The sequence below is a fragment of the Lissotriton vulgaris genome, chromosome 10 (assembly GCF_964263255.1).
Source record: "Lissotriton vulgaris chromosome 10, aLisVul1.2, whole genome shotgun sequence".
NCBI classification, from domain to species: Eukaryota; Metazoa; Chordata; class Amphibia; order Caudata; family Salamandridae; genus Lissotriton; species Lissotriton vulgaris.
Window position 1 is genome coordinate 351,225,590 of NC_141698.1, and position 27,211 is coordinate 351,252,800.

The window sequence follows — 27,211 nt, forward strand, 5'->3', positions numbered from 1 at the left end:
GGTGGAAAAGTCCACTGTTAGTCAATTTTTAGAACTTGAATATTTCCAAACCAAATGCAACACTACCAAAAAAAGACTTTTATGAAGCATCAATTATTAGTACTATGGCGTGTCTAATATTGTGACAACCCAAAGCTCACTAAAAATTATAATCTCAATTTAGATTTCAACCTAGCAGACTTCTTTCCATCCTATGCCTCATTTGCTGGTACTCTCTACACAACTCTAGCAACTATATGAGGACTTCGATAGAAAGATGTCTTTGGCAGACAAGAGATAGTGTGCCCTTCTCACAGGAATTATTATAGGTTATGGTACACCATAGCAATTCAGTGTTCTGATATGTTAAGGGAGGAAGGTTTACGCTACGGTTTGTGGGAATAATAAAAACTATGAATAACAGATTCCAACATCTTAATTTTAGCACATCCCTAACAGCTAACCTATAGAGAACTCCAGAATGTTATGATCAACCACTCCTTCAATCAAATGTATACGTTTCAAATAATGGCCTAGGTCATTTCATCTCACCACCTCAGTCTTCAGCTGGGCATCCTGTCTACATTGCTCCCTTTGCTATACCATGATACATGTATCCTATTGCGTACTAGGCAACTGATTGGCCCTCATGTTAGATGATATCCTGCTGTAGCTTTGTGATGTAATGATACCACTTGACCAATCGCCCTGGGTGACGATTACACCGGAGGACCAGAAATCAGCAATTACACGCTAGGTAACTTCCTGTAAATATGACAGCACAGCAAGTAGGAGGTGTAATGGGAAAGTACACTGAACCATTAAAAGCATTGTGCTCCTATTTAAAGAGGACTAGAGTTAGAAGAGGCAACTGATTGGCCCTCATGTGAGATGACATCCTGCTGTAGCTTTGTGATGTAATGGCACCACTTGATCAATCACCGTGGGTGACTATTACACCGGAGGACCACACATCAGCAATTACACACTAGGGAAGTATCTGGGAATAAGACAGCACAGCAAGTAGGAGGTGTAATGGGAAAGTACTCTGCACCATTGAAAGCATTGGGCTCCTATTTAAAGAGGGCTAGAGTTAGAAGAACACAGTTTCTAAATACCAGTCCATCTTGAGTATCAGAGTCCCACTCACAGAGAGCAGGAAAACAGGTTAAATAGCTTCCCTCCATCTGAAAGAAAGTCAATTGCTCTAACCTAAGAAACCTCATTCCAGCCTGAAAGATGGTAATTAACTCAGAGGAGAAATTGCCTGCACAAGTATCTAAAGAAGATTTTGTCAGCCACATAGACAGTCAAAGTCTTTGATAAACTTTCATGATGGCCATAGCTTCACCCATATTGCTACCGTCTTAGAAGATTATACAAATGTGGAAGACCCCACTAAAAGGCACTGAGAGCCATCAGATGGTATGAACTTTTTATTAATGGCAAAAATATTAAATGAGAATTTGACTTACCATGTATATTTATCGAGGCATGGAGAAGGCTGAGGAATGATTTTTCTTTTTTTTTTCTCTCAGCAAGCAGAGAAATATTCCTCTGCAACACTGCCTCTGTTGGCCATTCAGTATAATCTGCAGATGGAAAAGTCCACTGTTAGTCAATTTTTAGAACTTGAATATTTCCAAACCAAATGCAACACTACCAAAAAAAGTTTTTTATAAAGCATCAATTATTAGTACTATGGCGTGTCTAATATTGTGACAATCCAAAGCTCACTAAAAACTTATAATCTCAATTTAGATTTCAACCTAGCAGACTTCTTTCCATCCTATGCCTCATTTGCTGGTACTCTCTACACAACTCTAGCACCTATATGAGGACTTCGATAGAAAGATGTCTTTGGCAGACAAGAGATAGTGTGCCCTTCTCACAGGAATTATTATAGGTTATGGTACACCATAGCAATTCAGTGTTCTGATATGTTAAGGGAGGAAGGTTTACGCTACGGTTTGTGGGAATAATAAAAACTATGAATAACAGATTCCAACATCTTAATTTTAGCACATCCCTATCAGCTAACCTATAGAGAACTCCAGAATGTTATGATCAACCACTCCTTCAATCAAATGTATACGTTTCAAATAATGGCCTAGGTCATTTCATCTCACCACCTTAGTCTTCAGCTGGTCATCCTGTCTACATTGCTCCCTTTGCTATACCATGATACATGTATCCTATTGCGTACTAGGCAACTGATTGGCCCTCATGTTAGATGATATCCTGCTGTAGCTTTGTGATGTAATGATACCACTTGACCAATCGCCCTGGGTGACGATTACACCGGAGGACCAGACATCAGCAATTACACACTAGGTAACTTCCTGTAAATATGACAGGACAGCAAGTAGGAGGTGTAATGGGAAAGTACACTGAACCATTAAAAGCATTGTGCTCCTATTTAAAGAGGACTAGAGTTAGAAGAGGCAACTGATTGGCCCTCATGTGAGATGACATCCTGCTGTAGCTTTGTGATGTAATGGCACCATTTGATCAATCACCCTGGGTGACGATTACACCGGAGGACCACACATCAGCAATTACACACTAGGGAAGTATCTGGGAAGAAGACAGCACAGCAAGTAGGAGGTGTAATGGGAAAGTACTCTGCACCATTGAAAGCATTGGGCTCCTATTTAAAGATGGCTAGAGTTAGAAGAACACAGTTTCTAAATACCAGTCCATCTTGAGTATCAGAGTCCCACTCACAGAGAGCAGGAAAACAGGTTAAATAGCTTCCCTCCATCTGAAAGAAAGTCAATTGCTCTAACCTAAGAAACCTCATTCCAGCCTGAAAGATGGTAATTAACTCAGAGGAGAAATTGCCTGCACAAGTATCTAAAGAAGATTTTGTCAGCCACATAGACAGTCAAAGTCTTTGATAAACTTTCATGATGGCCATAGCTTCACCCATATTGCTACCGTCTTAGAAGATTATACAAATGTGGAAGACCCCACTAAAAGGCACTGAGAGCCATCAGATGGTATGAACTTTTTATTAATGGCAAAAATATTAAATGAGAATTTGACTTACCATGTATATTTATCGAGGCATGGAGAAGGCTGAGGAATGATTTTTCTTTTTTTTCTCTCTCAGCAAGCAGAGAAATATTCCTCTGCAACACTGCCTCTGTTGGCCATTCAGCATAATCTGCAGGTGGAAAAGTCCACTGTTAGTCAATTTTTAGAACTTGAATATTTCCAAACCAAATGCAACACTACCAAAAAAAGACTTTTATGAAGCATCAATTATTAGTACTATGGCGTGTCTAATATTGTGACAACCCAAAGCTCACTAAAAATTATAATCTCAATTTAGATTTCAACCTAGCAGACTTCTTTCCATCCTATGCCTCATTTGCTGGTACTCTCTACACAACTCTAGCAACTATATGAGGACTTCGATAGAAAGATGTCTTTGGCAGACAAGAGATAGTGTGCCCTTCTCACAGGAATTATTATAGGTTATGGTACACCATAGCAATTCAGTGTTCTGATATGTTAAGGGAGGAAGGTTTACGCTACGGTTTGTGGGAATAATAAAAACTATGAATAACAGATTCCAACATCTTAATTTTAGCACATCCCTAACAGCTAACCTATAGAGAACTCCAGAATGTTATGATCAACCACTCCTTCAATCAAATGTATACGTTTCAAATAATGGCCTAGGTCATTTCATCTCACCACCTCAGTCTTCAGCTGGGCATCCTGTCTACATTGCTCCCTTTGCTATACCATGATACATGTATCCTATTGCGTACTAGGCAACTGATTGGCCCTCATGTTAGATGATATCCTGCTGTAGCTTTGTGATGTAATGATACCACTTGACCAATCGCCCTGGGTGACGATTACACCGGAGGACCAGAAATCAGCAATTACACGCTAGGTAACTTCCTGTAAATATGACAGCACAGCAAGTAGGAGGTGTAATGGGAAAGTACACTGAACCATTAAAAGCATTGTGCTCCTATTTAAAGAGGACTAGAGTTAGAAGAGGCAACTGATTGGCCCTCATGTGAGATGACATCCTGCTGTAGCTTTGTGATGTAATGGCACCACTTGATCAATCACCGTGGGTGACTATTACACCGGAGGACCACACATCAGCAATTACACACTAGGGAAGTATCTGGGAATAAGACAGCACAGCAAGTAGGAGGTGTAATGGGAAAGTACTCTGCACCATTGAAAGCATTGGGCTCCTATTTAAAGAGGGCTAGAGTTAGAAGAACACAGTTTCTAAATACCAGTCCATCTTGAGTATCAGAGTCCCACTCACAGAGAGCAGGAAAACAGGTTAAATAGCTTCCCTCCATCTGAAAGAAAGTCAATTGCTCTAACCTAAGAAACCTCATTCCAGCCTGAAAGATGGTAATTAACTCAGAGGAGAAATTGCCTGCACAAGTATCTAAAGAAGATTTTGTCAGCCACATAGACAGTCAAAGTCTTTGATAAACTTTCATGATGGCCATAGCTTCACCCATATTGCTACCGTCTTAGAAGATTATACAAATGTGGAAGACCCCACTAAAAGGCACTGAGAGCCATCAGATGGTATGAACTTTTTATTAATGGCAAAAATATTAAATGAGAATTTGACTTACCATGTATATTTATCGAGGCATGGAGAAGGCTGAGGAATGATTTTTCTTTTTTTTTTCTCTCAGCAAGCAGAGAAATATTCCTCTGCAACACTGCCTCTGTTGGCCATTCAGTATAATCTGCAGATGGAAAAGTCCACTGTTAGTCAATTTTTAGAACTTGAATATTTCCAAACCAAATGCAACACTACCAAAAAAAGTTTTTTATAAAGCATCAATTATTAGTACTATGGCGTGTCTAATATTGTGACAATCCAAAGCTCACTAAAAACTTATAATCTCAATTTAGATTTCAACCTAGCAGACTTCTTTCCATCCTATGCCTCATTTGCTGGTACTCTCTACACAACTCTAGCACCTATATGAGGACTTCGATAGAAAGATGTCTTTGGCAGACAAGAGATAGTGTGCCCTTCTCACAGGAATTATTATAGGTTATGATACACCATAGCTATTCAGTGTTCTGATATGTTAAGGGAGGAAGGTTTACGCTACGGTTTGTGGGAATAATAAAAACTATGTATAACAGATTCCAACACATTAATTTTAGCACATCCCTATCAGCTAACCTATAGAGAACTCCAGAATGTTATGATCAACCACTCCTTCAATCAAATGTATACGTTTCAAATAATGGCCTAGGTCATTTCATCTCACCACCTTAGTCTTTAGCTGGGCATCCTGTCTACATTGATCCCTTTGCTATACCATGATACATGTATCCTATTGCGTACTAGGCAACTGATTGGCCCTCATGTTAGATGATATCCTGCTGTAGCTTTGTGATGTAATGATACCACTTGACCAATCGCCCTGGGTGACGATTACACCGGAGGACCAGACATCAGCAATTACACACTAGGTAACTTCCTGTAAATATGACAGCACAGCAAGTAGGAGGTGTAATGGGAAAGTACACTGAACCATTAAAAGCATTGTGCTCCTATTTAAAGAGGACTAGAGTTAGAAGAGGCAACTGATTGGCCCTCATGTGAGATGACATCCTGCTGTAGCTTTGTGATGTAATGGCACCACTTGATCAATCACCCTGGGTGACGATTACACCGGAGGACCACACATCAGCAATTACACACTAGGGAAGTATCTGGGAATAAGACAGCACAGCAAGTAGGAGGTGTAATGGGAAAGTACTCTGTACCATTGAAAGCATTGGGCTCCTATTTAAAGAGGGCTAGAGTTAGAAGAACACAGTTTCTAAATACCAGTCCATCTTGATTATCAGAGTCCCACTCACAGAGAGCAGGAAAACAGGTTAAATAGCTTCCCTCCATCTGAAAGAAAGTCAATTGCTCTAACCTAAGAAACCTCATTCCAACCTGAAAGATGGTAATTAACTCAGAGGAGAAATTGCCTGCACAAGTATCTAAAGAAGATTTTGTCAGCCACATAGACAGTCAAAGTCTTTGATAAACTTTCATGATGGCCATAGCTTCACCCATATTGCTACCGTCTTAGAAGATTATACAAATGTGGAAGACCCCACTAAAAGGCACTGAGAGCCATCAGATGGTATGAACTTTTTATTAATGGCAAAAATATTAAATGAGAATTTGACTTACCATGTATATTTATCGAGGCATGGAGAAGGCTGAGGAATGATTTTTCTTTTTTTTTTCTCTCAGCAAGCAGAGAAATATTCCTCTGCAACACTGCCTCTGTTGGCCATTCAGTATAATCTGCAGATGGAAAAGTCCACTGTTAGTCAATTTTTAGAACTTGAATATTTCCAAACCAAATGCAACACTACCAAAAAAAGACTTTTATGAAGCATCAATTATTAGTACTATGGCGTGTCTAATATTGTGACAATCCAAAGCTCACTAAAAACGTATAATCTCAATTTAGATTTCAACCTAGCAGACTTCTTTCCATCCTATGCCTCATTTGCTGGAACTCTCTACACAACTCTAGCACCTATATGAGGACTTCGATAGAAAGATGTCTTTGGCAGACAAGAGATAGTGTGCCCTTCTCACAGGAATTATTATAGGTTATGGTACACCATAGCAATTCAGTGTTCTGATATGTTAAGGGAGGAAGGTTTACGCTACGGTTTGTGGGAATAATAAAAACTATGAATAACAGATTCCAACACCTTAATTTTAGCACATCCCTATCAGCTAACCTATAGAGAACTCCAGAATGTTATGATCAACCACTCCTTCAATCAAATGTATACGTTTCAAATAATGGCCTAGGTCATTTCATCTCACCACCTTAGTCTTTAGCTGGGCATCCTGTCTACATTGATCCCTTTGCTATACCATGATACATGTATCCTATTGCGTACTAGGCAACTGATTGGCCCTCATGTTAGATGATATCCTGCTGTAGCTTTGTGATGTAATGATACCACTTGACCAATCGCCCTGGGTGACGATTACACCGGAGGACCAGACATCAGCAATTACACACTAGGTAACTTCCTGTAAATATGACAGCACAGCAAGTAGGAGGTGTAATGGGAAAGTACACTGAACCATTAAAAGCATTGTGCTCCTATTTAAAGAGGACTAGAGTTAGAAGAGGCAACTGATTGGCCCTCATGTGAGACGACATCCTGCTGTAGCTTTGTGATGTAATGGCACCACTTGATCAATCACCCTGGGTGACGATTACACCGGAGGACCACACATCAGCAATTACACACTAGGGAAGTATCTGGGAATAAGACAGCACAGCAAGTAGGAGGTGTAATGGGAAAGTACTCTGTACCATTGAAAGCATTGGGCTCCTATTTAAAGAGGGCTAGAGTTAGAAGAACACAGTTTCTAAATACCAGTCCATCTTGAGTATCAGAGTCCCACTCACAGAGAGCAGGAAAACAGGTTAAATAGCTTCCCTCCATCTGAAAGAAAGTCAATTGCTCTAACCTAAGAAACCTCATTCCAACCTGAAAGATGGTAATTAACTCAGAGGAGAAATTGCCTGCACAAGTATCTAAAGAAGATTTTGTCAGCCACATAGACAGTCAAAGTCTTTGATAAACTTTCATGATGGCCATAGCTTCACCCATATTGCTACCGTCTTAGAAGATTATACAAATGTGGAAGACCCCACTAAAAGGCACTGAGAGCCATCAGATGGTATGAACTTTTTATTAATGGCAAAAATATTAAATGAGAATTTGACTTACCATGTATATTTATCGAGGCATGGAGAAGGCTGAGGAATGATTTTTCTTTTTTTTTTCTCTCAGCAAGCAGAGAAATATTCCTCTGCAACACTGCCTCTGTTGGCCATTCAGTATAATCTGCAGATGGAAAAGTCCACTGTTAGTCAATTTTTAGAACTTGAATATTTCCAAACCAAATGCAACACTACCAAAAAAAGACTTTTATGAAGCATCAATTATTAGTACTATGGCGTGTCTAATATTGTGACAATCCAAAGCTCACTAAAAACTTATAATCTCAATTTAGATTTCAACCTAGCAGACTTCTTTCCATCCTATGCCTCATTTGCTGGAACTCTCTACACAACTCTAGCACCTATATGAGGACTTCGATAGAAAGATGTCTTTGGCAGACAAGAGATAGTGTGCCCTTCTCACAGGAATTATTATAGGTTATGGTACACCATAGCAATTCAGTGTTCTGATATGTTAAGGGAGGAAGGTTTACGCTACGGTTTGTGGGAATAATAAAAACTATGAATAACAGATTCCAACACCTTAATTTTAGCACATCCCTATCAGCTAACCTATAGAGAACTCCAGAATGTTATGATCAACCACTCCTTCAATCAAATGTATACGTTTCAAATAATGGCCTAGGTCATTTCATCTCACCACCTTAGTCTTTAGCTGGGCATCCTGTCTACATTGCTCCCTTTGCTATACCATGATACCTGTATCCTATTGCGTACTAGGCAACTGATTGGCCCTCATGTTAGATGATATCCTGCTGTAGCTTTGTGATGTAATGATACCACTTGACCAATCGCCCTGGGTGACGATTACACCGGAGGACCAGACATCAGCAATTACACACTAGGTAACTTCCTGTAAATATGACAGCACAGCAAGTAGGAGGTGTAATGGGAAAGTACACTGAACCATTAAAAGCATAGTGCTCCTATTTAAAGAGGACTAGAGTTAGAAGAGGCAACTGATTGGCCCTCATGTGAGATGACATCCTGCTGTAGCTTTGTGATGTAATGGCACCATTTGATCAATCACCCTGGGTGACGATTACACCGGAGGACCACACATCAGCAATTACACACTAGGGAAGTATCTGGGAAGAAGACAGCACAGCAAGTAGGAGGTGTAATGGGAAAGTACTCTGCACCATTGAAAGCATTGGGCTCCTATTTAAAGATGGCTAGAGTTAGAAGAACACAGTTTCTAAATACCAGTCCATCTTGAGTATCAGAGTCCCACTCACAGAGAGCAGGAAAACAGGTTAAATAGCTTCCCTCCATCTGAAAGAAAGTCAATTGCTCTAACCTAAGAAACCTCATTCCAGCCTGAAAGATGGTAATTAACTCAGAGGAGAAATTGCCTGCACAAGTATCTAAAGAAGATTTTGTCAGCCACATAGACAGTCAAAGTCTTTGATAAACTTTCATGATGGCCATAGCTTCACCCATATTGCTACCGTCTTAGAAGATTATACAAATGTGGAAGACCCCACTAACAGGCACTGAGAGCCATCAGATGGTATGAACTTTTTATTAATGGCAAAAATATTAAATGAGAATTTGACTTACCATGTATATTTATCGAGGCATGGAGAAGGCTGAGGAATGATTTTTCTTTTTTTTCTCTCTCAGCAAGCAGAGAAATATTCCTCTGCAACACTGCCTCTGTTGGCCATTCAGCATAATCTGCAGGTGGAAAAGTCCACTGTTAGTCAATTTTTAGAACTTGAATATTTCCAAACCAAATGCAACACTACCAAAAAAAGACTTTTATGAAGCATCAATTATTAGTACTATGGCGTGTCTAATGTTGTGACAACCCAAAGCTCACTAAAAATTATAATCTCAATTTAGATTTCAACCTAGCAGACTTCTTTCCATCCTATGCCTCATTTGCTGGTACTCTCTACACAACTCTAGCAACTATATGAGGACTTCGATAGAAAGATGTCTTTGGCAGACAAGAGATAGTGTGCCCTTCTCACAGGAATTATTATAGGTTATGGTACACCATAGCAATTCAGTGTTCTGATATGTTAAGGGAGGAAGGTTTACGCTACGGTTTGTGGGAATAATAAAAACTATGAATAACAGATTCCAACATCTTAATTTTAGCACATCCCTAACAGCTAACCTATAGAGAACTCCAGAATGTTATGATCAACCACTCCTTCAATCAAATGTATACGTTTCAAATAATGGCCTAGGTCATTTCATTTCACCACCTCAGTCTTCAGCTGGGCATCCTGTCTACATTGCTCCCTTTGCTATACCATGATACATGTATCCTATTGCGTACTAGGCAACTGATTGGCCCTCATGTTAGATGATATCCTGCTGTAGCTTTGTGATGTAATGATACCACTTGACCAATCGCCCTGGGTGACAATTACACCGGAAGACCAGACATCAGCAATTACACACTAGGTAACTTCCTGTAAATATGACAGCAAAGCAAGTAGGAGGTGTAATGGGAAAGTACACTGAACCATTAAAAGCATTGTGCTGCTATTTAAAGAGGACTAGAGTTAGAAGAGGCAACTGATTGGCCCTCATGTGAGATGACATCCTGCTGTAGCTTTGTGATGTAATGGCACCACTTGATCAATCACCCTGGGTGACGATTACACCGGAGGACCACACATCAGCAATTACACACTAGGGAAGTATCTGGGAATAAGACAGCACAGCAAGTAGGAGGTGTAATGGGAAAGTACTCTGTACCATTGAAAGCATTGGGCTCCTATTTAAAGAGGGCTAGAGTTAGAAGAACACAGTTTCTAAATACCAGTCCATCTTGAGTATCAGAGTCCCACTCACAGAGAGCAGGAAAACAGGTTAAATAGCTTCCCTCCATCTGAAAGAAAGTCAATTGCTCTAACCTAAGAAACCTCATTCCAACCTGAAAGATGGTAAATAACTCAGAGGAGAAATTGCCTGCACAAGTATCTAAAGAAGATTTTGTCAGCCACATAGACAGTCAAAGTCTTTGATAAACTTTCATGATGGCCATAGCTTCACCCATATTGCTACCGTCTTAGAAGATTATACAAATGTGGAAGACCCCACTAAAAGGCACTGAGAGCCATCAGATGGTATGAACTTTTTATTAATGGCAAAAATATTAAATGAGAATTTGACTTACCATGTATATTTATCGAGGCATGGAGAAGGCTGAGGAATGATTTTTCTTTTTTTTTTCTCTCAGCAAGCAGAGAAATATTCCTCTGCAACACTGCCTCTGTTGGCCATTCAGTATAATCTGCAGATGGAAAAGTCCACTGTTAGTCAATTTTTAGAACTTGAATATTTCCAAACCAAATGCAACACTACCAAAAAAAGTTTTTTATAAAGCATCAATTATTAGTACTATGGCGTGTCTAATATTGTGACAATCCAAAGCTCACTAAAAACTTATAATCTCAATTTAGATTTCAACCTAGCAGACTTCTTTCCATCCTATGCCTCATTTGCTGGTACTCTCTACACAACTCTAGCACCTATATGAGGACTTCGATAGAAAGATGTCTTTGGCAGACAAGAGATAGTGTGCCCTTCTCACAGGAATTATTATAGGTTATGGTACACCATAGCAATTCAGTGTTCTGATATGTTAAGGGAGCAAGGTTTACGCTACGGTTTGTGGGAATAATAAAAACTATGAATAACAGATTCCAACACCTTAATTTTAGCACATCCCTATCAGCTAACCTATAGAGAACTCCAGAATGTTATGATCAACCACTCCTTCAATCAAATGTATACGTTTCAAATAATGGCCTAGGTCATTTCATCTCACCACCTTAGTCTTTAGCTGGGCATCCTGTCTACATTGCTCCCTTTGCTATACCATGATACATGTATCCTATTGCGTACTAGGCAACTGATTGGCCCTCATGTTAGATGATATCCTGCTGTAGCTTTGTGATGTAATGATACCACTTGACCAATCGCCCTGGGTGACGATTACACCGGAGGACCAGACATCAGCAATTACACACTAGGTAACTTCCTGTAAATATGACAGCACAGCAAGTAGGAGGTGTAATGGGAAAGTACACTGAACCATTAAAAGCATTGTGCTCCTATTTAAAGAGGACTAGAGTTAGAAGAGGCAACTGATTGGCCCTCATGTGAGATGACATCCTGCTGTAGCTTTGTGATGTAATGGCACCACTTGATCAATCACCCTGGGTGACGATTACACCGGAGGACCACACATCAGCAATTACACACTAGGGAAGTATCTGGGAATAAGACAGCACAGCAAGTAGGAGGTGTAATGGGAAAGTACTCTGCACCATTGAAAGCATTGGGCTCCTATTTAAAGAGGGCTAGAGTTAGAAGAACACAGTTTCTAAATACCAGTCCATCTTGAGTATCAGAGTCCCACTCACAGAGAGCAGGAAAACAGGTTAAATAGCTTCCCTCCATCTGAAAGAAAGTCAATTGCTCTAACCTAAGAAACCTCATTCCAGCCTGAAAGATGGTAATTAACTCAGAGGAGAAATTGCCTGCACAAGTATCTAAAGAAGATTTTGTCAGCCACATAGACAGTCAAAGTCTTTGATAAACTTTCATGATGGCCATAGCTTCACCCATATTGCTACCGTCTTAGAAGATTATACAAATGTGGAAAACCCCACTAAAAGGCACTGAGAGCCATCAGATGGTATGAACTTTTTATTAATGGCAAAAATATTAAATGAGAATTTGACTTACCATGTATATTTATCGAGGCATGGAGAAGGCTGAGGAATGATTTTTCTTTTTTTTTTCTCTCAGCAAGCAGAGAAATATTCCTCTGCAACACTGCCTCTGTTGGCCATTCAGTATAATCTGCAGATGGAAAAGTCCACTGTTAGTCAATTTTTAGAACTTGAATATTTCCAAACCAAATGCAACACTACCAAAAAAAGATTTTTATGAAGCATCAATTATTAGTACTATGGCGTGTCTAATATTGTGACAATCCAAAGCTCACTAAAAATTATAATCTCAATTTAGATTTCAACCTAGCAGACTTCTTTCCATCCCAGGCCTCATTTGCTGGTACTCTCTACACAACTCTAGCAACTATATGAGGACTTTGATAGAAAGATGTCTTTGGCAGACAAGAGATAGTGTGCCCTTCTCACAGGAATTATTATAGGTTATGGTACACCATAGCAATTCAGTGTTCTGATATGTTAAGGGAGGAAGGTTTACGCTACGGTTTGTGGGAATAATAAAAACTATGAATAACAGATTCCAACATCTTAATTTTAGCACATCCCTAACAGCTAACCTATAGAGAACTCCAGAATGTTATGATCAACCACTCCTTCAATCAAATGTATACGTTTCAAATAATGGCCTAGGTCATTTCATCTCACCACCTTAGTCTTCAGCTGGGCATCCTGTCTACATTGCTGCCTTTTCTATACCATGATACATGTATCCTATTGCGTACTAGGCAACTGATTGGCCCTCATGTTAGATGATATCCTGCTGTAGCTTTGTGATGTAATGGCACCACTTGACCAATCGCCCTGGGTGACGATTACACCGGAGGACCAGACATCAGCAATTACACACTAGGTAACTTCCTGTAAATATGACAGCACAGCAAGTAGGAGGTGTAATGGGAAAGTACACTGAACCATTAAAAGCATTGTGCTCCTATTTAAAGAGGACTAGAGTTAGAAGAGGCAACTGATTGGCCCTCATGTGAGATGACATCCTGCTGTAGCTTTGTGATGTAATGGCACCACTTGATCAATCGCCCTGGGTGGCGATTACACCGGAGGACCAGACATCAGCAATTACACACTAGGGAAGTATCTGGGAATAAGACCGCACAGCAAGTAGGAGGTGTAATGGGAAAGTACTCTGCACCATTGAAAGCATTGGGCTCCTATTTAAAGAGGGCTAGAGTTAGAAGAACACAGTTTCTAAATACCAGTCCATCTTGAGTATCAGATTCCCACTCACAGAGAGCAGGAAAACAGGTTAAATAGCTTCCCTCCATCTGAAAGTAAGTCAATTGCTCTAACCTAAGAAACCTCATTCCAGCCTGAAAGATGGTAATTAACTCAGAGGAGAAATTGCCTGCACAAGTATCTAAAGAAGATTTTGTCAGCCACATAGACAGTCAAAGTCTTTGATAAACTTTCATGATGGCCATAGCTTCACCCATATTGCTACCGTCTTAGAAGATTATACAAATGTGGAAGACCCCACTAAAAGGCACTGAGAGCCATCAGATGGTATGAACTTTTTATTAATGGCAAAAATATTAAATGAGAATTTGACTTACCATGTATATTTATCGAGGCATGGAGAAGTCTTAGGAATGACTTTTCTTTTTTTTTCTCTCTCAGCAAGCAGAGAAATATTCCTCTGCAACACTGCCTCTGTTGGCCATTCAGTATAATCTGCAGGTGGAAAAGTCCACTGTTAGTCAATTTTTAGAACTTGAATATTTCCAAACCAAATGCAACACTACCAAAAAAAGACTTTTATGAAGCATCAATTATTAGTACTATGGCGTGTCTAATATTGTGACAATCCAAAGCTCACTAAAAACTTATAATCTCAATTTAGATTTCAACCTAGCAGACTTCTTTCCATCCTATGCCTCATTTGCTGGTACTCTCTACACAACTCTAGCACCTATATGAGGACTTCGATAGAAAGATGTCTTTGGCAGACAAGAGATAGTGTGCCCTTCTCACAGGAATTATTATAGGTTATGGTACACCATAGCAATTCAGTGTTCTGATATGTTAAGGGAGGAAGGTTTACGCTACGGTTTGTGGGAATAATAAAAACTATGAATAACAGATTCCAACACCTTAATTTTAGCACATCCCTATCAGCTAACCTATAGAGAACTCCAGAATGTTATGATCAACCACTCCTTCAATCAAATGTATACGTTTCAAATAATGGCCTAGGTCATTTCATCTCACCACCTTAGTCTTTAGCTGGGCATCCTGTCTACATTGCTCCCTTTGCTATACCATGATACATGTATCCTATTGCGTACTAGGCAACTGATTGGCCCTCATGTTAGATGATATCCTGCTGTAGCTTCGTGATGTAATGATACCACTTGACCAATCGCCCTGGGTGACGATTACACCGGAAGACCAGACATCAGCAATTACACACTAGGTAACTTCCTGTAAATATGACAGCACAGCAAGTAGGAGGTGTAATGGGAAAGTACACTGAACCATTAAAAGCATTGTGCTGCTATTTAAAGAGGACTAGAGTTAGAAGAGGCAACTGATTGGCCCTCATGTGAGATGACATCCTGCTGTAGCTTTGTGATGTAATGGCACCACTTGATCAATCACCCTGGGTGACGATTACACCGGAGGACCTCACATCAGCAATTACACACTAGGGAAGTATCTGGAAATAAGACAGCACAGCAAGTAGGAGGTGTAATGGGAAAGTACTCTGCACCATTGAAAGCATTGGGCTCCTATTTAAAGAGGGCTAGAGTTAGAAGAACACAGGTTCTAAATACCAGTCCATCTTGAGTATCAGAGTCCCACTCACAGAGAGCAGGAAAACAGGTTAAATAGCTTCCCTCCATCTGAAAGAAAGTCAATTGCTCTAACCTAAGAAACCTCATTCCAGCCTGAAAGATGGTAATTAACTCAGAGGAGAAATTGCCTGCACAAGTATCTAAAGAAGATTTTGTCAGCCACATAGACAGTCAAAGTCTTTGATAAACTTTCATGATGGCCATAGCTTCACCCATATTGCTACCGTCTTAGAAGATTATACAAATGTGGAAGACCCCACTAAAAGGCACTGAGAGCCATCAGATGGTATGAACTTTTTATTAATGGCAAAAATATTAAATGAGAATTTGACTTACCATGTATATTTATCGAGGCATGGAGAAGGCTGAGGAATGATTTTTCTTTTTTTTTTCTCTCAGCAAGCAGAGAAATATTCCTCTGCAACACTGCCTCTGTTGGCCATTCAGTATAATCTGCAGATGGAAAAGTCCACTGTTAGTCAATTTTTAGAACTTGAATATTTCCAAACCAAATGCAACACTACCAAAAAAAGTTTTTTATAAAGCATCAATTATTAGTACTATGGCGTGTCTAATATTGTGACAATCCAAAGCTCACTAAAAACTTATAATCTCAATTTAGATTTCAACCTAGCAGACTTCTTTCCATCCTATGCCTCATTTGCTGGTACTCTCTACACAACTCTAGCACCTATATGAGGACTTCGATAGAAAGATGTCTTTGGCAGACAAGAGATAGTGTGCCCTTCTCACAGGAATTATTATAGGTTATGGTACACCATAGCAATTCAGTGTTCTGATATGTTAAGGGAGGAAGGTTTACGCTACGGTTTGTGGGAATAATAAAAACTATGAATAACAGATTCCAACATCTTAATTTTAGCACATCCCTATCAGCTAACCTATAGAGAACTCCAGAATGTTATGATCAACCACTCCTTCAATCAAATGTATACGTTTCAAATAATGGCCTAGGTCATTTCATCTCACCACCTTAGTCTTCAGCTGGTCATCCTGTCTACATTGCTCCCTTTGCTATACCATGATACATGTATCCTATTGCGTACTAGGCAACTGATTGGCCCTCATGTTAGATGATATCCTGCTGTAGCTTTGTGATGTAATGATACCACTTGACCAATCGCCCTGGGTGACGATTACACCGGAGGACCAGACATCAGCAATTACACACTAGGTAACTTCCTGTAAATATGACAGGACAGCAAGTAGGAGGTGTAATGGGAAAGTACACTGAACCATTAAAAGCATTGTGCTCCTATTTAAAGAGGACTAGAGTTAGAAGAGGCAACTGATTGGCCCTCATGTGAGATGACATCCTGCTGTAGCTTTGTGATGTAATGGCACCATTTGATCAATCACCCTGGGTGACGATTACACCGGAGGACCACACATCAGCAATTACACACTAGGGAAGTATCTGGGAAGAAGACAGCACAGCAAGTAGGAGGTGTAATGGGAAAGTACTCTGCACCATTGAAAGCATTGGGCTCCTATTTAAAGATGGCTAGAGTTAGAAGAACACAGTTTCTAAATACCAGTCCATCTTGAGTATCAGAGTCCCACTCACAGAGAGCAGGAAAACAGGTTAAATAGCTTCCCTCCATCTGAAAGAAAGTCAATTGCTCTAACCTAAGAAACCTCATTCCAGCCTGAAAGATGGTAATTAACTCAGAGGAGAAATTGCCTGCACAAGTATCTAAAGAAGATTTTGTCAGCCACATAGACAGTCAAAGTCTTTGATAAACTTTCATGATGGCCATAGCTTCACCCATATTGCTACCGTCTTAGAAGATTATACAAATGTGGAAGACCCCACTAAAAGGCACTGAGAGCCATCAGATGGTATGAACTTTTTATTAATGGCAAAAATATTAAATGAGAATTTGACTTACCATGTATATTTATCGAGGCATGGAGAAGGCTGAGGAATGATTTTTCTTTTTTTTCTCTCTCAGCAAGCAGAGAAATATTCCTCTGCAACACTGCCTCTGTTGGCCATTCAGCATAATCTGCAGGTGGAAAAGTCCACTGTTAGTCAATTTTTAGAACTTGAATATTTCCAAACCAAATGCAACACTACCAAAAAAAGACTTTTATGAAGCATCAATTATTAGTACTATGGCGTGTCTAATATTGTGACAACCCAAAGCTCACTAAAAATTATAATCTCAATTTAGATTTCAACCTAGCAGACTTCTTTCCATCCTATGCCTCATTTGCTGGTACTCTCTACACAACTCTAGCAACTATATGAGGACTTCGATAGAAAGATGTCTTTGGCAGACAAGAGATAGTGTGCCCTTCTCACAGGAATTATTATAGGTTATGGTACACCATAGCAATTCAGTGTTCTGATATGTTAAGGGAGGAAGGTTTACGCTACGGTTTGTGGGAATAATAAAAACTATGAATAACAGATTCCAACATCTTAATTTTAGCACATCCCTAACAGCTAACCTATAGAGAACTCCTGAATGTTATGATCAACCACTCCTTCAATCAAATGTATACGTTTCAAATAATGGCCTAGGTCATTTCATTTCACCACCTCAGTCTTCAGCTGGGCATCCTGTCTACATTGCTCCCTTTGCTATACCATGATACATGTATCCTATTGCGTACTAGGCAACTGATTGGCCCTCATGTTAGATGATATCCTGCTGTAGCTTCGTGATGTAATGATACCACTTGACCAATCGCCCTGGGTGACGATTACACCGGAAGACCAGACATCAGCAATTACACACTAGGTAACTTCCTGTAAATATGACAGCACAGCAAGTAGGAGGTGTAATGGGAAAGTACACTGAACCATTAAAAGCATTGTGCTGCTATTTAAAGAGGACTAGAGTTAGAAGAGGCAACTGATTGGCCCTCATGTGAGATGACATCCTGCTGTAGCTTTGTGATGTAATGGCACCACTTGATCAATCACCCTGGGTGACGATTACACCGGAGGACCTCACATCAGCAATTACACACTAGGGAAGTATCTGGAAATAAGACAGCACAGCAAGTAGGAGGTGTAATGGGAAAGTACTCTGCACCATTGAAAGCATTGGGCTCCTATTTAAAGAGGGCTAGAGTTAGAAGAACACAGGTTCTAAATACCAGTCCATCTTGAGTATCAGAGTCCCACTCACAGAGAGCAGGAAAACAGGTTAAATAGCTTCCCTCCATCTGAAAGAAAGTCAATTGCTCTAACCTAAGAAACCTCATTCCAGCCTGAAAGATGGTAATTAACTCAGAGGAGAAATTGCCTGCACAAGTATCTAAAGAAGATTTTGTCAGCCACATAGACAGTCAAAGTCTTTGATAAACTTTCATGATGGCCATAGCTTCACCCATATTGCTACCGTCTTAGAAGATTATACAACTGTGGAAGACCCCACTAAAAGGCACTGAGAGCCATCAGATGGTATGAACTTTTTATTAATGGCAAAAATATTAAATGAGAATTTGACTTACCATGTATATTTATCGAGGCATGGAGAAGGCTGAGGAATGATTTTTCTTTTTTTTTTCTCTCAGCAAGCAGAGAAATATTCCTCTGCAACACTGCCTCTGTTGGCCATTCAGTATAATCTGCAGATGGAAAAGTCCACTGTTAGTCAATTTTTAGAACTTGAATATTTCCAAACCAAATGCAACACTACCAAAAAAAGTTTTTTATAAAGCATCAATTATTAGTACTATGGCGTGTCTAATATTGTGACAATCCAAAGCTCACTAAAAACTTATAATCTCAATTTAGATTTCAACCTAGCAGACTTCTTTCCATCCTATGCCTCATTTGCTGGTACTCTCTACACAACTCTAGCACCTATATGAGGACTTCGATAGAAAGATGTCTTTGGCAGACAAGAGATAGTGTGCCCTTCTCACAGGAATTATTATAGGTTATGGTACACCATAGCAATTCAGTGTTCTGATATGTTAAGGGAGGAAGGTTTACGCTACGGTTTGTGGGAATAATAAAAACTATGAATACCAGATTCCAACACCTTAATTTTAGCACATCCCTATCAGCTAACCTATAGAGAACTCCAGAATGTTATGATCAACCACTCCTTCAATCAAATGTATACGTTTCAAATAATGGCCTAGGTCATTTCATCTCACCACCTTAGTCTTTAGCTGGGCATCCTGTCTACATTGCTCCCTTTGCTATACCATGATACATGTATCCTATTGCGTACTAGGCAACTGATTGGCCCTCATGTTAGATGATATCCTGCTGTAGCTTTGTGATGTAATGATACCACTTGACCAATCGCCCTGGGTGACGATTACACCGGAGGACCAGACATCAGCAATTACACACTAGGTAACTTCCTGTAAATATGACAGCACAGCAAGTAGGAGGTGTAATGGGAAAGTACACTGAACCATTAAAAACATTGTGCTCCTATTTAAAGAGGACTAGAGTTAGAAGAGGCAACTGATTGGCCCTCATGTGAGATGACATCCTGCTGTAGCTTTGTGATGTAATGGCACCATTTGATCAATCACCCTGGGTGACGATTACACCGGAGGACCACACATCAGCAATTACACACTAGGGAAGTATCTGGGAATAAGACAGCACAGCAAGTAGGAGGTGTAATGGGAAAGTACTCTGCACCATTGAAAGCATTGGGCTCCTATTTAAAGATGGCTAGAGTTAGAAGAACACAGTTTCTAAATACCAGTCCATCTTGAGTATCAGAGTCCCACTCACAGAGAGCAGGAAAACAGGTTAATTAGCTTCCCTCCATCTGAAAGAAAGTCAATTGCTCTAACCTAAGAAACCTCATTCCAGCCTGAAAGATGGTAATTAACTCAGAGGAGAAATTGCCTGCACAAGTATCTAAAGAAGATTTTGTCAGCCACATAATCAGTCAAAGTCTTTGATAAACGTTCATGATGGCCATAGCTTCACCCATATTGCTACCGTCTTAGAAGATTATACAAATGTGGAAGACCCCACTAAAAGGCACTGAGAGCCATCAGATGGTATGAACTTTTTATTAATGGCAAAAATATTAAATGAGAATTTGACTTACCATGTATATTTATCGAGGCATGGAGAAGGCTGAGGAATGATTTTTCTTTTTTTTCTCTCTCAGCAAGCAGAGAAATATTCCTCTGCAACACTGCCTCTGTTGGCCATTCAGCATAATCTGCAGGTGGAAAAGTCCACTGTTAGTCAATTTTTAGAACTTGAATATTTCCAAACCAAATGCAACACTACCAAAAAAAGACTTTTATGAAGCATCAATTATTAGTACTATGGCGTGTCTAATATTGTGACAACCCAAAGCTCACTAAAAATTATAATCTCAATTTAGATTTCAACCTAGCAGACTTCTTTCCATCCTATGCCTCATTTGCTGGTACTCTCTACACAACTCTAGCAACTATATGAGGACTTCAATAGAAAGATGTCTTTGGCAGACAAGAGATAGTGTGCCCTTCTCACAGGAATTATTATAGGTTATGGTACACCATAGCAATTCAGTGTTCTGATATGTTAAGGGAGGAAGGTTTACGCTACGGTTTGTGGGAATAATAAAAACTATGAATAACAGATTCCAACATCTTAATTTTAGCACATCCCTAACAGCTAACCTATAGAGAACTCCAGAATGTTATGATCAACCACTCCTTCAATCAAATGTATACGTTTCAAATAATGGCCTAGGTCATTTCATTTCACCACCTCAGTCTTCAGCTGGGCATCCTGTCTACATTGCTCCCTTTGCTATACCATGATACATGTATCCTATTGCGTACTAGGCAACTGATTGGCCCTCATGTTAGATGATATCCTGCTGTAGCTTTGTGATGTAATGATACCACTTGACCAATCGCCTTGGGTGACGATTACACCGGAAGACCAGACATCAGCAATTACACACTAGGTAACTTCCTGTAAATATGACAGCACAGCAAGTAGGAGGTGTAATGGGAAAGTACACTGAACCATTAAAAGCATTGTGCTGCTATTTAAAGAGGACTAGAGTTAGAAGAGGCAACTGATTGGCCCTCATTTGAGATGACATCCTGCTGTAGCTTTGTGATGTAATGGCACCACTTGATCAATCACCCTGGGTGACGATTACACCGGAGGACCTCACATCAGCAATTACACACTAGGGAAGTATCTGGAAATAAGACAGCACAGCAAGTAGGAGGTGTAATGGGAAAGTACTCTGCACCATTGAAAGCATTGGGCTCCTATTTAAAGAGGGCTAGAGTTAGAAGAACACAGTTTCTAAATACCAGTCCATCTTGAGTATCAGAGTCCCACTCACAGAGAGCAGGAAAACAGGTTAAATAGCTTCCCTCCATCTGAAAGAAAGTCAATTGCTCTAACCTAAGAAACCTCATTCCAGCCTGAAGGATGGTAATTAACTCAGAGGAGAAATTGCCTGCACAAGTATCTAAAGAAGATTTTGTCAGCCACATAGACAGTCAAAGTCTTTGATAAACTTTCATGATGGCCATAGCTTCACCCATATTGCTACCGTCTTAGAAGATTATACAAATGTGGAAGACCCCACTAAAAGGCACTGAGAGCCATCAGATGGTATGAACTTTTTATTAATGGCAAAAATATTAAATGAGAATTTGACTTACCATGTATATTTATCGAGGCATGGAGAAGGCTGAGGAATGATTTTTCTTTTTTTTTTCCCTCAGCAAGCAGAGAAATATTCCTCTGCAACACTGCCTCTGTTGGCCATTCAGTATAATCTGCAGATGGAAAAGTCCACTGTTAGTCAATTTTTAGAACTTGAATATTTCCAAACCAAATGCAACACTACCAAAAAAAGACTTTTATGAAGCATCAATTATTAGTACTATGGCGTGTCTAATATTGTGACAACCCAAAGCTCACTAAAAATTATAATCTCAATTTAGATTTCAACCTAGCAGACTTCTTTCCATCCTATGCCTCATTTGCTGGTACTCTCTACACAACTCTAGCAACTATATGAGGACTTCGATAGAAAGATGTCTTTGGCAGACAAGAGATAGTGTGCCCTTCTCACAGGAATTATTATAGGTTATGGTACACCATAGCAATTCAGTGTTCTGATATGTTAAGGGAGGAAGGTTTACGCTACGGTTTGTGGGAATAATAAAAACTATGAATAACAGATTCCAACATCTTAATTTTAGCACATCCCTAACAGCTAACCTATAGAGAACTCCAGAATGTTATGATCAACCACTCCTTCAATCAAATGTATACGTTTCAAATAATGGCCTAGGTCATTTCATTTCACCACCTCAGTCTTCAGCTGGGCATCCTGTCTACATTGCTCCCTTTGCTATACCATGATACATGTATCCTATTGCGTACTAGGCAACTGATTGGCCCTCATGTTAGATGATATCCTGCTGTAGCTTTGTGATGTAATGATACCACTTGACCAATCGCCCTGGGTGACGATTACACCGGAAGACCAGACATCAGCAATTACACACTAGGTAACTTCCTGTAAATATGACAGCACAGCAAGTAGGAGGTGTAATGGGAAAGTACACTGAACCATTAAAAGCATTGTGCTGCTATTTAAAGAGGACTAGAGTTAGAAGAGGCAACTGATTGGCCCTCATTTGAGATGACATCCTGCTGTAGCTTTGTGATGTAATGGCACCACTTGATCAATCACCCTGGGTGACGATTACACCGGAGGACCTCACATCAGCAATTACACACTAGGGAAGTATCTGGAAATAAGACAGCACAGCAAGTAGGAGGTGTAATGGGAAAGTACTCTGCACCATTGAAAGCATTGGGCTCCTATTTAAAGAGGGCTAGAGTTAGAAGAACACAGTTTCTAAATACCAGTCCATCTTGAGTATCAGAGTCCCACTCACAGAGAGCAGGAAAACAGGTTAAATAGCTTCCCTCCATCTGAAAGAAAGTCAATTGCTCTAACCTAAGAAACCTCATTCCAGCCTGAAGGATGGTAATTAACTCAGAGGAGAAATTGCCTGCACAAGTATCTAAAGAAGATTTTGTCAGCCACATAGACAGTCAAAGTCTTTGATAAACTTTCATGATGGCCATAGCTTCACCCATATTGCTACCGTCTTAGAAGATTATACAAATGTGGAAGACCCCACTAAAAGGCACTGAGAGCCATCAGATGGTATGAACTTTTTATTAATGGCAAAAATATTAAATGAGAATTTGACTTACCGTGTATATTTATCGAGGCATGGAGAAGGCTGAGGAATGATTTTTCTTTTTTTTTTCTCTCAGCAAGCAGAGAAATATTCCTCTGCAACACTGCCTCTGTTGGCCATTCAGTATAATCTGCAGATGGAAAAGTCCACTGTTAGTCAATTTTTAGAACTTGAATATTTCCAAACCAAATGCAACACTACCAAAAAAAGTTTTTTATAAAGCATCAATTATTAGTACTATGGCGTGTCTAATATTGTGACAATCCAAAGCTCACTAAAAACTTATAATCTCAATTTAGATTTCAACCTAGCAGACTTCTTTCCATCCTATGCCTCATTTGCTGGTACTCTCTACACAACTCTAGCACCTATATGAGGACTTCGATAGAAAGATGTCTTTGGCAGACAAGAGATAGTGTGCCCTTCTCACAGGAATTATTATAGGTTATGGTACACCATAGCAATTCAGTGTTCTGATATGTTAAGGGAGGAAGGTTTACGCTACGGTTTGTGGGAATAATAAAAACTATGAATAACAGATTCCAACACCTTAATTTTAGCACATCCCTATCAGCTAACCTATAGAGAACTCCAGAATGTTATGATCAACCACTCCTTCAATCAAATGTATACGTTTCAAATAATGGCCTAGGTCATTTCCTCTCACCACCTTAGTCTTTAGCTGGGCATCCTGTCTACATTGCTCCCTTTGCTATACCATGATACATGTATCCTATTGCGTACTAGGCAACTGATTGGCCCTCATGTTAGATGATATCCTGCTGTAGCTTTGTGATGTAATGATACCACTTGACCAATCCCCCTGGGTGACGATTACACCGGAGGACCAGACATCAGCAATTACACACTAGGTAACTTCCTGTAAATATGACAGCACAGCAAGTAGGAGGTGTAATGGGAAAGTACACTGAACCATTAAAAGCATTGTGCTCCTATTTAAAGAGGACTAGAGTTAGAAGAGGCAACTGATTGGCCCTCATGTGAGATGACATCCTGCTGTAGCTTTGTGATGTAATGGCACCACTTGATCAATCACCCTGGGTGACGATTACACCGGAGGACCACACATCAGCAATTACACACTAGGGAAGTATCTGGGAATAAGACAGCACAGCAAGTAGGAGGTGTAATGGGAAAGTACTCTGCACCATTGAAAGCATTGGGCTCCTATTTAAAGAGGGCTAGAGTTAGAAGAACACAGTTTCTAAATACCAGTCCATCTTGAGTATCAGAGTCCCACTCACAGAGAGCAGGAAAACAGGTTAAATAGCTTCCCTCCATCTGAAAGAAAGTCAATTGCTCTAACCTAAGAAACCTCATTCCAGCCTGAAAGATGGTAATTAACTCAGAGGAGAAATTGCCTGCACAAGTATCTAAAGAAGATTTTGTCAGCCACATAGACAGTCAAAGTCTTTGATAAACTTTCATGATGGCCATAGCTTCACCCATATTGCTACCATCTTAGAAGATTATACAAATGTGGAAGACCCCACTAAAAGGCACTGAGAGCCATCAGATGGTATGAACTTTTTATTAATGGCAAAAATATTAAATGAGAATTTGACTTACCATGTATATTTATCGAGGCATGGAGAAGGCTGAGGAATGATTTTTCTTTTTTTTTTCTCTCAGCAAGCAGAGAAATATTCCTCTGCAACACTGCCTCTGTTGGCCATTCAGTATAATCTGCAGATGGAAAAGTCCACTGTTAGTCAATTTTTAGAACTTGACTATTTCCAAACCAAATGCAACACTACCAAAAAAAGATTTTTATGAAGCATCAATTATTAGTACTATGGCGTGTCTAATATTGTGACAATCCAAAGCTCACTAAAAATTATAATCTCAATTTAGATTTCAACCTAGCAGACTTCTTTCCATCCCAGGCCTCATTTGCTGGTACTCTCTACACAACTCTAGCAACTATATGAGGACTTCGATAGAAAGATGTCTTTGGCAGACAAGAGATAGTGTGCCCTTCTCACAGGAATTATTATAGGTTATGGTACACCATAGCAATTCAGTGTTCTGATATGTTAAGGGAGGAAGGTTTACGCTACGGTTTGTGGGAATAATAAAAACTATGAATAACAGATTCCAACATCTTAATTTTAGCACATCCCTAACAGCTAACCTATAGAGAACTCCAGAATGTTATGATCAACCACTCCTTCAATCAAATGTATACGTTTCAAATAATGGCCTAGGTCATTTCATTTCACCACCTCAGTCTTCAGCTGGGCATCCTGTCTACATTGCTCCCTTTGCTATACCATGATACATGTATCCTATTGCGTACTAGGCAACTGATTGGCCCTCATGTTAGATGATATCCTGCTGTAGCTTTGTGATGTAATGATACCACTTGACCAATCGCCCTGGGTGACGATTACACCGGAAGACCAGACATCAGCAATTACACACTAGGTAACTTCCTGTAAATATGACAGCACAGCAAGTAGGAGGTGTAATGGGAAAGTACACTGAACCATTAAAAGCATTGTGCTGCTATTTAAAGAGGACTAGAGTTAGAAGAGGCAACTGATTGGCCCTCATTTGAGATGACATCCTGCTGTAGCTTTGTGATGTAATGGCACCACTTGATCAATCACCCTGGGTGACGATTACACCGGAGGACCTCACATCAGCAATTACACACTAGGGAAGTATCTGGAAATAAGACAGCACAGCAAGTAGGAGGTGTAATGGGAAAGTACTCTGCACCATTGAAAGCATTGGGCTCCTATTTAAAGAGGGCTAGAGTTAGAAGAACACAGTTTCTAAATACCAGTCCATCTTGAGTATCAGAGTCCCACTCACAGAGAGCAGGAAAACAGGTTAAATAGCTTCCCTCCATCTGAAAGAAAGTCAATTGCTCTAACCTAAGAAACCTCATTCCAGCCTGAAGGATGGTAATTAACTCAGAGGAGAAATTGCCTGCACAAGTATCTAAAGAAGATTTTGTCAGCCACATAGACAGTCAAAGTCTTTGATAAACTTTCATGATGGCCATAGCTTCACCCATATTGCTACCGTCTTAGAAGATTATACAAATGTGGAAGACCCCACTAAAAGGCACTGAGAGCCATCAGATGGTATGAACTTTTTATTAATGGCAAAAATATTAAATGAGAATTTGACTTACCATGTATATTTATCGAGGCATGGAGAAGGCTGAGGAATGATTTTTCTTTTTTTTTTCTCTCAGCAAGCAGAGAAATATTCCTCTGCAACACTGCCTCTGTTGGCCATTCAGTATAATCTGCAGATGGAAAAGTCCACTGTTAGTCAATTTTTAGAACTTGAATATTTCCAAACCAAATGCAACACTACCAAAAAAAGTTTTTTATAAAGCATCAATTATTAGTACTATGGCGTGTCTAATATTGTGACAATCCAAAGCTCACTAAAAACTTATAATCTCAATTTAGATTTCAACCTAGCAGACTTCTTTCCATCCTATGCCTCATTTGCTGGTACTCTCCACACAACTCTAGCACCTATATGAGGACTTCGATAGAAAGATGTCTTTGGCAGACAAGAGATAGTGTGCCCTTCTCACAGGAATTATTATAGGTTATGGTACACCATAGCAATTCAGTGTTCTGATATGTTAAGGGAGGAAGGTTTACGCTACGGTTTGTGGGAATAATAAAAACTATGAATAACAGATTCC